Genomic DNA, 19,014 nt, shown 5'->3' with positions numbered 1-19,014 from the left:
TCATCCAACGATACTACTGCCTCCTGATCCATGATGCACTTCCGCAATTGCGAAACGAGGAAAGTGCTGTGTATCCGACGGAGTTCCTTCGGAAGATCCAATCTGTATGAAACCTTGCCAACCCTGGCGATAACCCGAAATGGTCCAATGTATCGGGGATCCAACTTTCCCCTCTTCCAGAAGCGAATCACACCCTTCCAGGGAGAAACCTTTAGTAGCACCATGTCACCTACCTGAAACTCCAACTCAGATCGACGTCTGTCGGCGTAACTCTTCTGCCGACTTTGAGCAGTCTGTAGTCGCTGTCTAATCTTCTGAATCTTCTTGGTAGTTTGCAAAACTACCTCTGTTCGTCCCATCACTCTGTGGCCAGCCTCTCCCCAACAAACCGAGGTGCGACATCTCCGCCCGTATAACAGCTCGAAAGACGGAGCGCCAATGCCGAAATGGTAGTTGTTGTTGTAGGCGAACTGTGCAAGGGGTAGGTGGGAATCCCAGCTCCTACCGAAGTCAATAACACAAGCCCTCAACATGTCCTCGAGGGTCTGTATGGTCCGCTCACTCTGACCGTCGGTCTGCGGATGGAATGTTGTACTAAATTGTAGCCGCATACCCATTTCCTCGTGGAACTTCTGCCAGAAACAGAAGGTAAACCTAACATCCCGGTCGGAGACGATGGAGACCGGAACCCCATGGCGAGCCACGATCTCGCGGACTTACACGTCGGCCAACTTCTCGGCCAATGAACTCTCCCGTATGGCCAAGAAATGGGCACTCTTGGTCAATCGATCCACGATGACCCATATAACATCAAACCCCTTCTCCGTTTTCGGCAACTTGGTAAAATCCATCGTGGTTTGTTCCCATTTCCACATGGGGATCTCCAGGGGCTGCAGCTTGCCATGCGGCCTCTGATGCTCGGCCTTGACCATCCTACAGGTCAAGCACCTCTCGACGTACCAAGCGATTTCTCGCTTCATGCACGGCCACCAGTAGCTCAAACTCAAATCCCGATACATCTTGGTGGCCCCGGGTGAATATAGAAATGAGACTTATGAGCCTCCTCCATGACTGTCTGTCTGACCCCACCAGACATCGGAACCCATACCTGACCGCATCAGGTTAATAATCCCCGACTATCCTGCACAAACCGGGTGTTCTCACCCCTGATCCTCTCCATCTTCCAGTTCTCTGGCCGCATGCCCTCGGCCTGAGCATCTCTGGTCAGACTCACAAGCGGAGAATCCACCGCTATCCTCATACATCTCGCTGGGGTGGAAGACCCAGCTGACTTGCGGCTCAAGGAATCCACAACCACATTCGCTTTACCGGGGTGGTAAAGGATCTCGCAATCGTAGTCCTTGACTACATCCAGCCACCTGCGCTGCCTCATGTTCCGGTTCCGCTGATCGATGATATGTCTCAAGCTCTTGTGATCCGTGTATATGGTACAACGACCCCATACAGGTAATGTCTCCATATCTTGAGAGCGACCACCACCGCTCCCAGCTCTAAATCATGCGTAGGGTATCTCGTCTCATGCGACTTTAGCTGCCGCGATGCGTAGGCTATCACTCGTCCTCTCTGCATGAGGACCGCCCCTAAACCTGTGATGGATGCATCACAGAATACCACAAAATCCTCAACTCCCTGCAGGAGTGTCAAAACTGGAGCCTCAAACAAACGCTGACGAAGGGTCTCAAACGCCCTCTGCTGCTCAGGGCCCCACCGGAAATCCACCCCCTTCCTCGTCAGATGAGTGAGGGGTACTGCAATCTTGGAGAAATCCTTTATGAATCTCCGATAGTACCCTGCCAATCCCAGAAAACTCATGATATCTGAGGGAGATCTCGGAACCTCCCACTGCATGACTACCTCGATTTTGGCCGGGTTGACCAAAATCCCATCCTGGTTAACGAGGTGCCCGAGGAACTGGACCTCCCATAACCAAAACTCGCACTTCGAGAACTTGGCATAAAGCCGTTCTCGCCTCATAACTCCCAATAACTCCCGCAGATGCTCCTCATGTTGATCTCGGGTCTTGGAATACACCAAGATATCGTCGATAAACACTATGACCGAGCGATCAAGCATCGGTCTGCAGACCCGATTCATCAGGTCCCTAAATACTGCTGTCGTGTTGGTGAGCCCACATATTCTAAATAACCCGCACACCCGTGCTGAATGTACTACCGAGCCCTGGCAGCCGAAAACTCTGATCCCATTATAGTGTCCTCGCCATAAACAATCAGTTCTCCCCCACTTGGGGTTTGAACTACCACTCTCTGGCCCTCACAATCTATCATGGCACCAAAACGGCTAAGTCAATCCATCCCTACGATCACGCACACTTCCCCCATGGGAATCAGTATCAAATCTATCGGAAAGAACACTCCGAAGATCTCCAACTCGCACCCTCGATAGACCGAGGAAGCAGAAACTCCGTGTTCGTTAGCGATAGAGACTCGCAACGGACACTCTAGCTCGCTCACTGTCACACTAAACTCCCTACTAAAGGTCTGAGATACGAAAGATCGGCTCGCCCCCGAGTCAAATAAAACCAAAGCAGGCAAGGAGTTCACTAAAAACGTACCTAATCACAGGTACAACAGATAAGCATAAACCAGATATAATAAATGAGATAGAGAATAGAAACATACCAGCAACCATATCTGGTGCTGCTCTGGCCTCCTCCGCTGTAAGCTGGAAGGTACGCCCCTGAGCCTTCGGAGGCTCTGCCTTAACTGGCCTCCCATCTGTAATCCTCAAGGTAGCTGGAGCGGAAGTCTGTGTCGGCTTAGTGGCAAGCAACGGACAGTTGGCCTTCATGTGTCCAACCTGATCACAGTGATAGCACAACCTTATACTCGGAACTGGGGCGGGCTGATGACAATCCTTCGCATAATGCCCCTCCTTGCCACACTTGTGGCACCCACTACCAGCTCGACAAACCCCATAATGACCTTTGCCGCACTTTCCACTAGTGCGGCTCTGCTGGATCCCAACCCTAGAATCAGCGGTCTTAGACCGCTTTGGCGCCGGCTGTGACTGTGTCGGGGCCTGTCGCTGCTCCCTCATCTGCATCTCAATCTCCAACTCACGTCGCCTAGCGGCCTCCTGTAACTCCAGTAAAGTATCGCATCGTTGTGTGGCAACAAACTGATGAATGTCAGTCTTGAGCATGCTCAGATAACGTGTCATATGAGCCTGCTCCGATGCAAACTCCGGGCATAACATCACCTTCTCCGTGAATACCCGGCTGATCTCCGTCGCCGACTCTCCCTCCTGTCTCAAACTCAAAAAGTCCTGAGCCAATCGTTCCCGCTAAACCCGAGGAATGTATCGAGCGCGGCACATATCCCTGAACTGCTCCCAAGTAACAACAGCGCTCTGATCATCAGTGTGCGACCCTGTCGTCAATCTCCACCAGTCCTTGGCCCCGAGCCTCAACAGGTTCAGGGCACATCTGACCTTCTGGTCAGTAGGACATGAACACGTGAAGAAACAGCCCTTCACGTCGGATAACCACCTCATAGCTCTAATCGGATCCTGGGTACCATAGAATGCCGCGGGCTTCGTGTTATTGAAGTCCCGGTACTGGAAGCCCTGACTGGCTCCACCTCCTCCTGCCGCTGTTACAGCCGATGCAGCTGCAACGGCAGCCGTCTCTGCAAGGGCTGCGTAACGCTCATCATAGTACTCAACCATAGCGGTCTTAATAGACCCAAACATCTTCGGTAGCTGTTCCCGGAACATGGCATCAACCTCATCATGCAGGATTTCTCGAATCCTGGCATCCAACTCCTCTGTACCCATCTGCACCACAGGCTCCAGTGTTGTTGGCCCCTCTTGGCCTCTGTCTCTTGATCCTGATCCCGAACCGGATCCAATCACAAGGCGTCTCGTCATCACCATTCTGAAACATACCACAAGATATCAGATAATCCATATAAGAACTGGGAACCAACTCCCGACTAAACCCTAGGGGTTGTGACTTCCTTGATACGCGTATGGGTCCTGTGCTTTCATTAGTACGAGCCCATACTACCTTCCACACCTACCCATATTTGTCTGAAGCATCACCACAACGCCCTAACTGTTGGATTAATGTCTAAGTCCATAACTATAATTGGTAAGACCTGACCCGACCCGGCATGGTCCATTTGGGTTGCATGGCATCATGCATTTGGATAGACTATAATGAGAGAAATGACACTTAAGGTTTGTTAATATATTATAAGTTATAATATATTAATAAGATTATTTAATTAGTATTGATCAAGAATTAATCTAGAATTAATTAAGTGATCAAAAGAAGACTAATTAAATATATGGGTTGATTGTGTAAATCACCCATACTTGTATAGTGGGCTAATGCTCCATGGATTGTCAAGTTGGGCTAAAACCCATAAGATGCTCCATGGATGCTCCATGGTATGTTTGAACCCATGGATCCAAGGAAATGGAAAGCCATGACAATTAGGGTTTACCCTAATTGTCACTAGCTATATAAGCATCTTATTGTTGACAAAATCGGCCACTAGACTATGTGTGATAATAAGGGCTAGCCGATTTTCATGAAGTGTGGATGTTCTCTCAAGTTATTCCAAGTGTATTTGGTGTTGTGTGAACCATTTGAGGTGTCACACTTGGGGCACTAGGCACTCAAGCTTCATGAAGACATTCTACATCAAAGAGGTATGTAATTCTAAACTGATATATTCATATGAATCAATGTTATTATGCTAGTTAGGATGAATACCTTGGAAAGTTCATATTTGCATGTATAATAGAGAAAACATAGATCCAAGGTATTTAGGGTTGCATGTACACTTAGGAGTGTTAGAATGCTCAAAACCCAACAGTGGTATCAGAGCCTACGCTTGCTTTCTCTTATACTTGATGCAAATTGATTTTTCGAAGCCTAGAACCTGTCAGAACAGAAAACTCGACGAGTTCAGGAAGAAAACTCGACGAGTTCATGTTTTTGAGCATGAACTCGACGAGTTCCATGTTGAACTCGACGAGTTTGACTTCCTGTTGGCAGATTTTCGACTGTTTTGGCTGGAATTGGACTAGGAACATTACCCTAAGCTGTTTTTGAACTTATAAACCTATTTTTGATGTGGTAATGTTCATGTTAATCCAATTTCAAAGATAATTGTCAATAGATTCATGTTTTGTATTAGTTTAAGAGTATTGCTAATTACATGAAAAAGTTTGATTCCAATTATCTTGTTCATATGAGTTGCTTAGATTAATAGAAAAGGTTGATTGATTATGTGTCTTTGATCCATTTTAATCTAAGAGTGGATTCTAAAATGTGTTTGTGTAACTTGTCCTCAAGTTACATGAAAAGTCACATTAAAGTTTCTTAAAACTCATAAAAGTTGGCAATGGTTACAAAATGAAGAGTCTTGTCCTCATTAAATGATTTTATGACTCCATAACTTGTCCTCAAGTTATGGAGGTTCAAGAGTCACTTCATTAAATCATTAAAATGTGTAACCTTAATTAGTTCCATAAGTTATAAAAGAAGAAGAGTTACATTCTTTAATGGTTTAAAGTCTTCCATAACTTGTCCTCAAGTTATGGAACTTGAAGAGTTTTAATTAAAACTACTTTAAACACATAAGTTATGGAAATAAATGGTTTTGAATATTTTCAAAACTTGCCCTCAAGTTTTGGAATTTGTAAAGTTTCTCTCATGAATACTTTAATTCCAAGTTAAGCCCTTAGAATTTTAAAAGTTAAAATTCAATACTTATACTTTATAGTATTATAAGTTAATAATATATATATATGTATAAGAGCAAGTCAGTCTTACCGTTAGTAGGCCTCATTCACGAAGCCGGTCTATAAGGGGGGTATAAGGTTGTTGCCTATAAAATGACAGCTTAATGGGTGTCCACTCTCACCCACCGCTTCCTTGACTGGTGGAGGGTCGTTAGCCGAACAGGTAGGACAAAGACTATAATTCTCCCTTCATTAAAAGTATTAATGATAAATACTAAGTAACTAAACCTTTTATTAATTCCCAATCTTAGTTACTTAGGAAACTGTGAATAAGGTGCTAACCCATGAAATTACACTTTGCACTTTGCTTAAGTCGGTTAGTGGAGCGCGTGTGGTTTACCGGCACATTAGCTTGATTTAACAAGGTAGGCAAAGGGTTTCTTAAAGTTTATCATAGGCCGGTGGAGCGTGTGTGGTTTACCGGCACATCGGTTGGGTGATAAACATTTAAGAGTACCAAGTAATTTGCATGTTTACTTCACACCTTGTTTTGTGATCCTCGGCATCCCAGTCACAAAACCTGAAGGGCACACTCGAGATTGAAACATGCCATTGGAAAGTTCAATGAATCTCAAAAGATCTAGGAGTTTCAGATCCAATTAAAACCTAATAATACATTTCGTTTTTCGTGGTGGAAATTGGTGAATCGTCATTCACCTACCTTCAAATATTTTATAGCTTGGATTACGGCATCCCTCTTCCAAGTTATGAAATAGTTAGTTGGGTCCTAGCCTTAATATTTCAAATTGGGTGTTATATTAAGGACTTTAAATCAACTATCTTGAATATCTCCCAAAAGATGTCTAGCTCAGACATCTATGATCTTTCCAAATCTCTTGGAACTTTTCTTCCTCCACCTCCTCCAATTATTCTCCCTAACCCACAAGTTCAAGGTCACTCAAGCCCTAATGGCAAGCAAGGTCTATGTGTGATCACATCCTGAAGATGAAGTCACATATTGACAAGCCGGGAGAGTTGGGTGTCAAAGTCTTAAGAAGGTTGGATGTTCAATCACTTCCTAAGTCATATAGTGAGTTCCTTTGGGACTACTATGAAACAGACTATGACATGACTCTTAATGATCTTATCTATTTGCTTGGTCAGCAATGATTTGAGGACTAGTAAAGCAAATTTGATTAGAAGATCAACTTCCCAAACTTCCATGGACTTTGAAAATGGTAACATTGGATATCCAGAAAAGCTTTCGCTTCCCAATGGAAAGGGATTGACCATAGTCAACTTGGTTGACCAACTGGTAAAGAGAAAGGCAAGTCTGTGATAGTCCAGTACACCATTCCCAAAGAGTCCATATGTCTCTCTTGCCAAAGGAAGGGGCATTGATTGCGAAGCTTCCTATTTACCTGAAAGATCATAAGGTTGATCAAATCAAGAAGTTTGACTCTGCTTCAGGTAAAATCCACTATCCAACTCTGTTAAGTTTCTATTATGAGATTCTCATTACATGATGTGACTGGGTCACCAGTTGATGCTTTAAGAATCGAAGAAAAATGAAGAAACTTAAAGGAAGTACATGCTGATTCTGATTGCGAAGATGGATTTCGATCGCATGGTTCGGTGATCAGAATTTTGAGCTGTTGCTTAGGAGTTATGATATATCGCTTAGGAATAGATAACAACAAGTTTTTCATATGCTTTTGCACTGTAAGGATAAGTTTTTCCGCAAGTTTTAAATAAAAGAAAAATTTTGTTTTATTTATTTTTATATATATCCTTACAGTGGCATTTGTGGAAACTTGTTGTTTATATGATTCCATTGATAGCAACATCGGAATATAAATTGATTCTTTCATTTGTGGTAGTGTCATAATTTACCAAATAAGGAAAGATTTTCATCACCCAAGTTTCAGTAGGATAGAAACTTGGAATCATGCAAGTTGTATAGTATGATGGATTAGAACTTTCAGCTTTGGAAAATTAAGACTAATTCCTTGTTTACATGTATATGTGAGTCAAGTGAAGGACTAAGGGATCGAGTAAACATTCTTATGCACTGATCAAGTCCACCATAAAAGATCTATAAGACTATTCGTCATGATTTACTAAAGTTTAGTAAATATGGTTATACTTACCTGTTTAAGTATAATTCTGAAACATTGGAAAAGTTTCGATGTATGGCAGAACGAATGAGAATAATCAACTTAGGCAAAAAGATAAAAGTTTCTCAAATCTGAAAAAATGGGAGAGTACTTTAGTATCATGTTTTGTGATCATCTTAATGATTAAAGAACCACATCACAATTGGTCTTCTAAGGACATCTTAGTGCATTCTTATGACTAAGAAGAGGAGTCATGAATTGTTGAAGTGGTTAAATCAAGAAGATGAGTAATACTTCGTTTCAAAACAAGTCTTAGAGTCATACTCCAAGACTATAAGTTGAGTGACATATCTTAGAGAAAGGTTTAAAACACTTGTCAAATGTAAGAGTAAAAGTGTCCTACTCTTGCACATTTGAAATTGGAAAGTTGTGATGTTTTGGGTTAAACAAAGACCAACTTAGGCCAAGTGTGTGAAGTGTTTGTCTTGATAAAGAAGCTGCACTATCTCTTGAATATTTGGCAAGATAGTCTTATATGTCAAGAGGACAGTGGGAGTCTTAGAGATTCTGAAAGCTTCAAGGTCTAATCAAGAATAAAAAAAACCTGTAGTTTAACACTAGCACACGACGTGAGGTTTATAACCTATCGTGTTGACATATTTCTATTTCTGTACCCATTCCAGTTAAAGTTGGCTTTGCATATGAGTTCTGAGAGTTCTCAATTGGTTGCATATCAACTTGGAAGCAATGGCAGGCCCATGAGCTGCCAGGTGGAAATAAATTAAGATTTAGTTCAATCCATATGAGTTTGGATTTGTCACTAACCTTGTCTTGCGATTATGGTTTTGACAGATTCACATGGATAAGAACACATACACCATAAAATCTAAGGGTCATAAGGTTTCTCTCCGATTCATGAAAATGATGGTGAGGAAACACTTACACCAAGTAGATTTGAAGCAGATGACAAAAGGTCTAAACAATTGAGACTATGATTACGGCATCCCTCTTCATAGTTCTGAAATTGTTTAGACACACATGCATGCTATCTAAGGAAAGGTGTATGATTTTGATAAAATTTTATCAAAGCATGTCGTATCAGAAGTCTGAACTTTGGTAAGAAAGTCAATAAAGTATTGATTTCTAGGAGTCCAACTGATTTTTGAGTACATGTCAAAGCTAGTGGGAGCATAAGTGTTATGCTAATAATCATCATGTTAGTGGGAGCATGATAATTATGATAAGTATTGCAAGTTAGCAATGTTAATTATAGAAAAAAAAATTCAATTCGTGGAGTTGCAGGGGTTGAAAAGTTGTTTTGCTATAATTAAGGGAGAGGATATACTTCATTTCAGTTCTAAAGGCTTAGATTGAGACCTTAATCATCTTTAGTCAAGAATATATATATATATATATATATATATATGAATTTCATGTTGGATTGGTTCAACTTAAGGAAATTCCATATATTACGTTCTCAAAATTCGATTATGATTACGACATCTCTCTTCATAGTCAAATTTAGAGAACATGACAAATAAAAATATTATAGCAAAAGATTGGTCTAGAATCATGTCTTTATGTGAGACATCATGAATCGTGTCCCATTTGCTTTGGGTACAAGATCGATTGCATGTGCTATAATATTTGTCCTTTCTAAAATTTTCCAAATGCATGGGGCATTAAGAAGGGAAAAGGTCTAGAATTGGATATGACTAAAAGGATTAAGCAATTGTCGAGGACAATCTAAGGTTTACCAAAGATTGGTTGCTCAAGGACAGTTGGAAGTATACTGTTAATATTGGAAGGACCATATTGACATAGTCTGAAAAGAGGCAACTCTTGTTCAGAAGTGATAGTCAAAATGGGAATATGGAAATGTTTTCATAGGTGGAAGTTATTCAATTTGTGTAAGGGTAGAAAAACTTAATGCAAGAAGGATGTTTCCATGGAGTTGATCTCCATTGGAATACCTTATAATGACTGTTGACAAGTCTTTGTGACTTTGTACATATTCATTACAGGAGGGTCAGTGCATATAAGTTTAAAATCTAAACAGATTTCGATAAATGATAGGAATTTGAAATTCTCACATTTTTCGATAAGGATTTGGAAGTGTGAAATTAGAATCATTGAAATTATGTTCAATTGGTTTATTTCACAAAGTAAGGATCATAGAAAAACATAGAGTGCATACTTGGTGTATGGCAAAGCTATTGTTTTGAAAAACATAGTGTACATGCTTGGAGCATGGGACAACTAATGTTTTTAATTCAGGTATAAAGTTGATAAAACCGAAACAATGAATAATGAGTAATCAGTATGGTGATAAATAAAAGTGGTCTATTTATATTCATAGGGTTTAATACCATATTTGATTCATTTATTCTTGTGTTTCACTTTGCATGTTTTGACTTCCAGAGTAAACTAGGTCATTCTTCCTCAATGACTAAGTTATTCAAACTATCCACAGTCGGTCATATGTTGGAAGTAGATATGAATCAAGACTGTCATGGGTTGGCTTGTAGAGGTCTAAGATGTTGGACAAAGTGGTGCTACAACACTCATGAGTGGTCATAAGTTCTGAGTATTGGATTCAACCCACGCTCATTTGAATCACTTCATGGATTTTATCACGAGTGATCATGAGACGATAATATCTTATATTCTTCAAACCTAGAGATATGAGTTGTTACTATGAGTTGGTTATACATTGATTGCACGAAAACACATTGGTAACTCGATGTTATAAAACGTGTCTTTGTGTATGATTCAACAAGTAGTAGAACAAGCCATATGAGTCGAAGTTTATCCATTCCTTTTACCTTCGGGATAAAAGCGATATATGTGGGCCCCTCGATGATTTAGCGATGACACATGTGAGTCCTTGGCCAAGCCAGGACTGATTTGATTTGTTCAATCAGTCAGTCATCATAAATCGGAAATCGGGAAACAACAAATGGACAGAGATAATGATTGATAATCCATGTCTCAGTCCATATGATATCTAGAAAGGAGGAATATATGATCACTTATCTAATGGACAAGTCGTTGACAAATGTCAGAGATCATCGGCAAGGTCAGAGTTCAACGGAAGCTTTTGAGAGCTACGATTGCCAGTCGGTTCTTGAAGTCATACGCAATAATAGTTTTAGACTTATCCAAGTGGGAGACTGTTGGATTAATGTCTAAGTCCATAACTATAATTGGTAAGACTTGACCCGACCCAGCATGGTCCATTTGGGTTGCATGGCATCATGCATTTGGATAGACTATAATGAAAGAAATGACACTTAAGGTTTGTTAATTTATTATAAGTTATAATATATTAATAAGATTATTTAATTAGTATTGATCAAGAATTAATCTAGAATTATTTAAGTGATCAAAAGAAGACTAATTAAATATATGGGTTGATTGTGTAAATTACCCATACTTGTATAGTGGGCTAATGCTCCATGGATTGTCAAGTTGGGCTAAAACCCATAAGATGCTCTATGTATGCTCCATGGTATGTTTGAACCCATGGATCCAAGGAAATGGAAAGCCATGACAATTAGGGTTTACCCTAATTGTCACTAGCTATATAAGCATCTTATTGTTGACAAAATCGGCCACTAGACTATGTGTGATAATAAGGGCTAGCCGATTTTCATGAAGTGTGGATGTTCTCTCAAGTTATTCCAAGTGTATTTGGTGTTGTGTGAACCATTTGAGGTGTCACACTTGGGGTACTAGGCACTCAAGCTTCATGAAGACATTCTACATCAAAGAGGTATGTAATTCTAAATTGATATATTCATATGAATCAATGTTATTATGCTAGTTAGGATGAATACCTTGGAAAGTTCATATTTGCATGTATAATAGAGAAAACATAGATCCAAGGTATTTAGGGTTGCATGTACACTTAGGAGTGTTAGAATGCTCAAAACCCAACACTAACTACATACATAATCTAGCAAGCGCTCAATCCTCACTCCTAGAGCAATACTGAATATCTCATAGCTGGCCTCCCGGCCTCACACAACTCACCCATCCATGAAACTATCACCAACCCTGCAACACTAGTGTATGCTAGCCGTACATAACGCTGGACCCTATAGACTTTCGAATATCCAATCCTACCCTAAGCCCTAATAAATAAGAACAGAACATAAGGCTAAATCAAACATTCTCATGCTATAAGATCTTAATTATGTACTGCCGTGATGCATACACTAAGCAATTACAGTAATGATGTCAATTTCATATAAGGAAAACCCTAGGCTATCAGGCATCATACATTCAGGCAATTCTATCATGCAATTCCTGAAGATCCCTAGCCTAGTTCTAGCATGCTGTTCTAACACATTGCAATATCAAATAACTGTATGGTATTTTGGGATCTACTTACTGGCTCCGGCTGGTCGTACACCCTGCATCCTCTTTTACTTATTTTGAAAACCTTTTGAAAAATCATTTTGAAAATCATTTCCTTGATTTGAGACTGGAGTAACACGAGTGTTCCTCCAATTCACTCAAACCAAGGCTCTGATACCAACTTGTAACACCCATAAAATTTAAGCCAATTTAAAACTTTTTAAACAATCCAAAAACCATTAGTTATTACAAAACTTGTTTTCAAAAGGTATAATATCAGAGTATCCCAGAAACATAAACATAAATATGAGGAGCTGTACGACCACGCCTTCGCCTTGCCGCGATCCCCTGATGTACCCGAAACAATAAACTGAAACTGTAAGCCCGAGGCTTAGTGAGTTCCCCAAAATACCGATACACTACACATAATACATATACAAATAACAACATGTACTGGGTCCACAGCTTTACAGACTGGATTACCCCTGGGCCCACAATGTGAGTCTGGATTGCCTACCGGGCCCACAGCTCACATCTGGATTGCCACCGAGCCCACAGTACGAGTCTGGATTGCCTATCGGGCCCACAGCTCGTATCTGGAATGCTCCCAGGGTTTGTTGGTCACCGCATGAAGCAGTACATCCTCAACCCATCCCACATAACATATCAACATATAACATAACTACTGAGCATACAGATAATCATATAACAACACAGGTAGTCCTACAAATCTACCTAACTGGCATAACCACTAGCATGCAACACTAACTCATACTCAACATTCTAACACTTCTAGGATAACATATCCAATGGGCCGGCCTTGGTGCCTTAGACCCCTTAGTATAGTGAGGTAACTCACCTCACAAGTAGTGCTGAAATACTGTAATTCTCTGACTGCTGTCTCACCGGGAATCCCGAACTGTCACATAATAATAAATATTAGGTTAATACCCACCATTACTTCCTTGACTAAGTGTCCTCATAACTCATTAATTCCATTCCCGTTTGTTGGTCCATATACAAGCAAAAGTACAAGGAAACTTGTACTCAAAGTATATTATTTCGTATAAAATACTTATATGTTCAGTATGCTTTTAACACAGAAAATAGTTTTACCAAACGATTAAGAAATCAACTCGTAGAAACAGTTTTCAAAACTAAAGCAAGGAACTTGTGAATCATGTCATAAAATGCGATATTTTGCAAAGGATTCATACAAAACATAAACAGGATTTTCAGTATTATTACTTGTAAATTTGTTAGGCTAAGTTTTGAGACACGTCCTTGGTAACACTCCACCCGATTCGAGAGTGTAGGAATAACCCTTGTAACCAGAATCTCTTGGAGGGAGAGCGTGACTGTTGTGTATAGATCTATATGGGACTGACTATCCCGTACCTTCGCTGCCAGCTAAAGCGGGACCGTTAGGTTCAGGGGTGACAAAGTCGTAAAAAGATACTGGCCCCGTACGTGCCATATCTAGTCTAAGTACAGTTATAACACTCACAACCTAGATAGCAAAAATTTACTTTTTTAATAATGAAACAAGTGAACTAACCTCAAAGTAATAACCGATTTGATTACTAGAGGGTATTGATAATACCCTTAGGATCTAGTTCACTACCTATTTTATTAGTTTTATTTATGTAATAAGGCTAATACACCTCACAGAGAGCAAACAGGGTTGTTCAAGGAAACTACATCTAACGATACAAGTATGGTAGATACTTGTACACCTCATTCCAGAACAGTTAACCAACTATCAACTTTTAAGGAAAATATAGGATTTTCCTGGGATAACTCAACCTTACATAAACAGGCTGTTAAACAAATAACGAATGGATAATCAAACATCTTTCATAAGAAAATATATGATTTTCTTGGGAAACACTTTTCAAAGGATCAAAAAAACATTTCTTTCACCAGAACTAAACGCTTATGAACTCACCTGCTTTATGCTGATATTTTAAAACTACTTGTATTCTCAGGGCAACAATAGACAGGTACTCTTGCCAAATTTTGGAGAAGACGGAGCATTTTGGAGTCACGTCTTTTACTTTTGCTATATACTGTTATGTATAAGCCATGCTTTCAAACAATGTAAATATTCTTATTATAATGTAATGGTTGTGTTTACTTCGCTTACTATGATACAACTGTTGTGATACTACACATGACGTCCTCCACCCCAGAACGTTTCCGCCGTTTTGGTTTTGGGGTGTGACAGATTGGTATCAGAGCTATTGTTTATAGTGAACTAAGTATACCGAACCTTACATGGTATACAACTATAAACACTAAAGGGGCCGAAGTGCTCTGAACTAAAAGTATACTTTTAAAAATATAAGTATTTTTACAAAAAGTATAAAAGTATACCTACATACCAGAAACAATATCATGAGTAGAACAAAACAAAAGTATTTTGGATGTTGAACACTGCGGTTAAACCTGGGCAGTTATGTAATCATGTCTAGGGTCAATATAGCCTGATCAACTATATTTATTCGAGACATGACCAACATGTGCTTGGGAGTGACTTTAGTGTTGCAACAGGCCTAAAACTTACCCAGTATCCATTCAACAAGGTATCAAAAGAACAAAACATGCAACTTAAAATATTGTAGGAGTATTTTAGCCAGAGCCGAATACATTGTAGAAATTCGTTCCTAGTGTTGCTACCTATTTGCTTCTTAGCGATGACTTACTTGCATTAGTAACCTTTCTTTGCTTATCGCTTGGTAGAACACTTTATTATCAGGACGAGATATATTTTGTTTCATATATCTTGAGGACTTACCGTCCTCTTCTTCCTGATTGTTTCTAGAACAAGATGCCTCCCCGAAAAAGACCTATCAGAAGAAACGACGACACTCCACCACCACCACCACCGCCCCCTCAGTTTGATCCCGCTATGTTCCAGGCAGCTGTTACTGCTGTTGTGGCTGTCGCAATGTCACAAATAAATTCTGGCGGATCTGGTGGGCAAGGAAGTGGTACTCATCCCCAAAATCAGGAAGGTGGTCAAGGACACCAGAAGGAGTGCTCCTATAAGGACTTCATGAATGTGAAACCCACATCTTTCGACGGAAAAGGAGGTGTCATTGCCCTGACTCAATGGTTTGAAAACATCGAGTCCATTTTTGAAATATGTTCCTGTTCTGAAGCCAACAAAGTAAAATTCGCCGCTTGCACTTTCGCCAACAGGGCACTGACCTGGTGGAATGGTCGTGTCAAATCCCTAACCCTGCCAGTGGCAAATGCTATGGGTTGGGAAAGTTTAAAGGAACTCATCCTAGCTGAGTACTGCCAACGGGGCGAGATGCAGAAACTAGAGCACGAACTATGGAACCTAAGGATGAAGGAATATGACATTGCTGCCTACATTTATAGGTTTGAAGACCTAACACTTCTTTGTCCGGGAATGGTCACCCCGGAAAGCAAAAAGATTGAGAGATACATATGGGGACTGACACAACCCACCAAAGGAAATGTCTTGGTTGCTAGGCCAAACACCTTTGATAGCGCTAAGTGTCTGGCGCAGACTCTCATAGATCATGGAGTTGATCTTGATAAAGTGGCAACCGCTCCTGAGACAGCAAAAGGGAGTGGTGAGAAAAGAAAGTTTTGGAAGCAGCGGAAGGGCCAGTCTTCACAGGAGCCCTCAAAGAAACAGCAAACAGCGGCAGTCCACGCTGCTACTACTCCTGCCGCTGCTCCTGCCATTCAAGCACCTACCGGTAAATATGCTGGTACCCTTCCTCGATGCGACAAGTGTAACTACCATCATAATCTCGGCCCATGTCGTGAAATTTCATGCACTAACTGTGGCAAAAAGGGGCACACAGCTCGAGTTTGCAAGACGCCAGTCCAACCAACCAATCAAGCATCTGGAGCAGGCGTCGGTCAAGCATGTTATGGTTGTGGAGAAGTCGGGCACTATAAGAGAAACTGCCCCAAGACAACAACAGCAGGTGGCACGGGGAGAGTACTGACGATGGGTCAAGAAGAGGCAGTTGCAGATCCCACAGTTGTTTCGGGTACGTTCCTCCTCGACAACTTTTATGCATGCATTCTTTTCGATTCTGGTGCGAAGAGAAGTTTTGTTAGTCATGCATTCAAACATCTTCTCAAACATAAACCTCAACCACTAACTGAAACATTTACCGTCGAGTGGCTAACAGTGAGAAAGAGAGCACTAATGAGATATACGTAGGTTGTACCCTTACCTTGAACGATCATTCTTTTCCTATCGACCTTATGCCAGTTTCCATAAAAAGCTTTGATGTCATCATCGGCATGGATTGGTTGATCCCCAATCATGCTGATATCCTTTGTTACGAAAAAGCTATCCATCTCAACCTTTCCCTTGGTGAAACCCTCATGATTTACGGTGATAAACCCAGTTCAAACTTTCGTATCATTTCGTACATCAAGGCCCAGAAACTCCTGCGAAAGGAGTGTTATGCATTCCTAGCCCACGTCATTAATGAGAAGCAGGAAGTTAAAGACCTCGAGAGCATCCCCTAAGTCTGCAACTTTCCCGATGTCTTTCCCGAAGATCTCCCGGGAATCCCTCCCGAACGCCAAGTCGAGTTTCGCATCGACTTAATCCTTGGAGCTACCCCCGTAGCTAAATCCCCATACCGACTAGCGCCGGCAAAAATGTAGGAGTTATCCAGTCAGCTCAATGAGCTGCTCAGCAAAGGATTCATCAGACCAAGTTCCTCACCCTGGGGAGCCCCGATCTTGTTTGTGAAAAAGAAGGATGGATCCTTTCGGATGTGCATCGATTATCGAGAGCTGAACAAACTCACAGTCAAAAACCGTTACCCTCTTCCTCGAATCGACGACCTCTTCGATCAACTTCAAGGAGCCAATTACTTTTCCAAAATAGACCTAAGATCAGGGTACCATCAGCTGCGAGTCCATGAGAATGATGTTCCTAAGACAGCATTTCGGACTCGGTATGGTCACTACGAATTTGTAGTGATGCCCTTCGGCCTAACCAACGCACCGGCGGTATTCATGGACCTGATGAATCGGGTGTGCCGTTCCTTCCTGGACAAGTTCGTAATCGTATTCATCGACGATATACTTGTCTATTCCAGAAGTGAAGAAGATCATAGACAGCACTTGAGATCGGTGCTGGAAACCTTAAGGACGGAGAAGCTGTACGCGAAATTCTCCAAATGTACAAGCAAAAGTACAAGGAAACTTGTACTCAAAGTATATTATTTACTAAAGTCCACTATTGGCCCAATTTACTAAATTGGGCCCAATCTCCTTATTAGGCCTAAACCCATGATTCACTACCACTAACTGGCCCATAACATCTTATTTACTAAGTACAGCAAAGGCCCAAGTCCCTTTAGTCCGTAAGCAGCCCAATACCCGAAGCCCAATTGCCAATGGCCCAACAGAGGACGTACGCGGGGCGTACTCCTCTGGTACGCGAGGCGTACGCGACCAGATGTTGACCACCATCGGGGTGGTTGACCCAGTACGTTGGGCGTACTGGATTTACGCTGGGCGTACTCCATAACTAGCCAAAACCTTATTAACTGCTTAATGGCTTAAGCACTTAAGTCCCAATCTCAGATCCAGAGGCCTAACATGCCCAGGGTTTATAAAGTCACGAACTTTATCACTTTGGACATCCATAAAGTCATTAATGCTTGGTCTTAATCCATTAAGACCTTATTTCTCTTGCATGGGACACCTACAACCTATGGGACCTTATTTTTATCACTCAAGGTCCCTTCAAGAGCCTGGAAGGACAACTCTTTTCGTCCACAACACAACATGCACCAATTTATGGCTTTTGGGACAAGAAATGATTCTAATAAAGTAAAATGATGAGATCTAAGCATATAAGGATAAAGTTTGGAACTTTATACCTTTAGGAGCTTCTTGAGCACAAACTAACTTCAGATCTATGAACTTGATCTTCTTCTCCAACACTTGGATGCAATGCCTTCCTCTTGAAACACTCTAAAACACACCAAATAAGCTTACACCAACAAAGAAGAGCTAGGGTTTTGGGGAGGACGAATGTAGGCAGTGGAGGCTGAGGATAATCAGGGAAAATGATCCATAAGGGTGTTTATATAGTCCCCAAACCCTAAATATTAGGGTTTCTTCCTGATATGAGTACGCCCAGCGTACTAGGGCGCGCCTAGTACGCTCAGCGTACCCTTATGTACGCTCAACGTACTCCTTCCTGACTTAAAGTTGCAACTTTAGTACTTATACTTCTAATGGCCCAACTCAACCAACTCTAGGGACTACAATGGCAATTAAATAAAGAGAATGGATTCGAAATATACCGGCGAAGTTCGGGATGTTACACAACCCCAACAGCGTCGCAGCACCGGACAGAAGAGGAGAAGGAGAGGAAGAATACGACAAGGAGGTGGCGGTTATCCGTCATCTGGAACAGCAGCAACGTGCCATGATATCACGACACTCCACTGCCCACGACTGGGTATCGGATTCGTAGCTTGTGGTTTCGCCGACAAAAAAACAGCGACAATGATCGACCGCCCTTGCGTGATACCGGCGGCCACTTGTCTTCAACGAAAACAGGCAGCGGCGGAGCAGTAGCACTACAACGACATCGAACAATGTTACTGCAGAATAAAGGTGGCGGCGGTTGAAGAAGGAGAATAAGAAAAATGGTGGAGGTTTGGTGCTTGCTTGGCGGCCGTTGGCTGATTGGAATGGGTGGCGGCGCCGGTGGTGCGAGGCATAAGGGTGGTGGTGGCGGATGCATTCTTTCCTAGGGTTAGGGTTAGGGTTA

This window comes from Lactuca virosa, chromosome 6 (assembly GCF_052849685.1).
Source record: "Lactuca virosa cultivar CGN04683 chromosome 6, Lactuca_virosa_CGN04683_v6, whole genome shotgun sequence".
Taxonomy (NCBI): domain Eukaryota; kingdom Viridiplantae; phylum Streptophyta; class Magnoliopsida; order Asterales; family Asteraceae; genus Lactuca; species Lactuca virosa.
Note: the sequence above shows the minus strand (reverse complement) of the source record.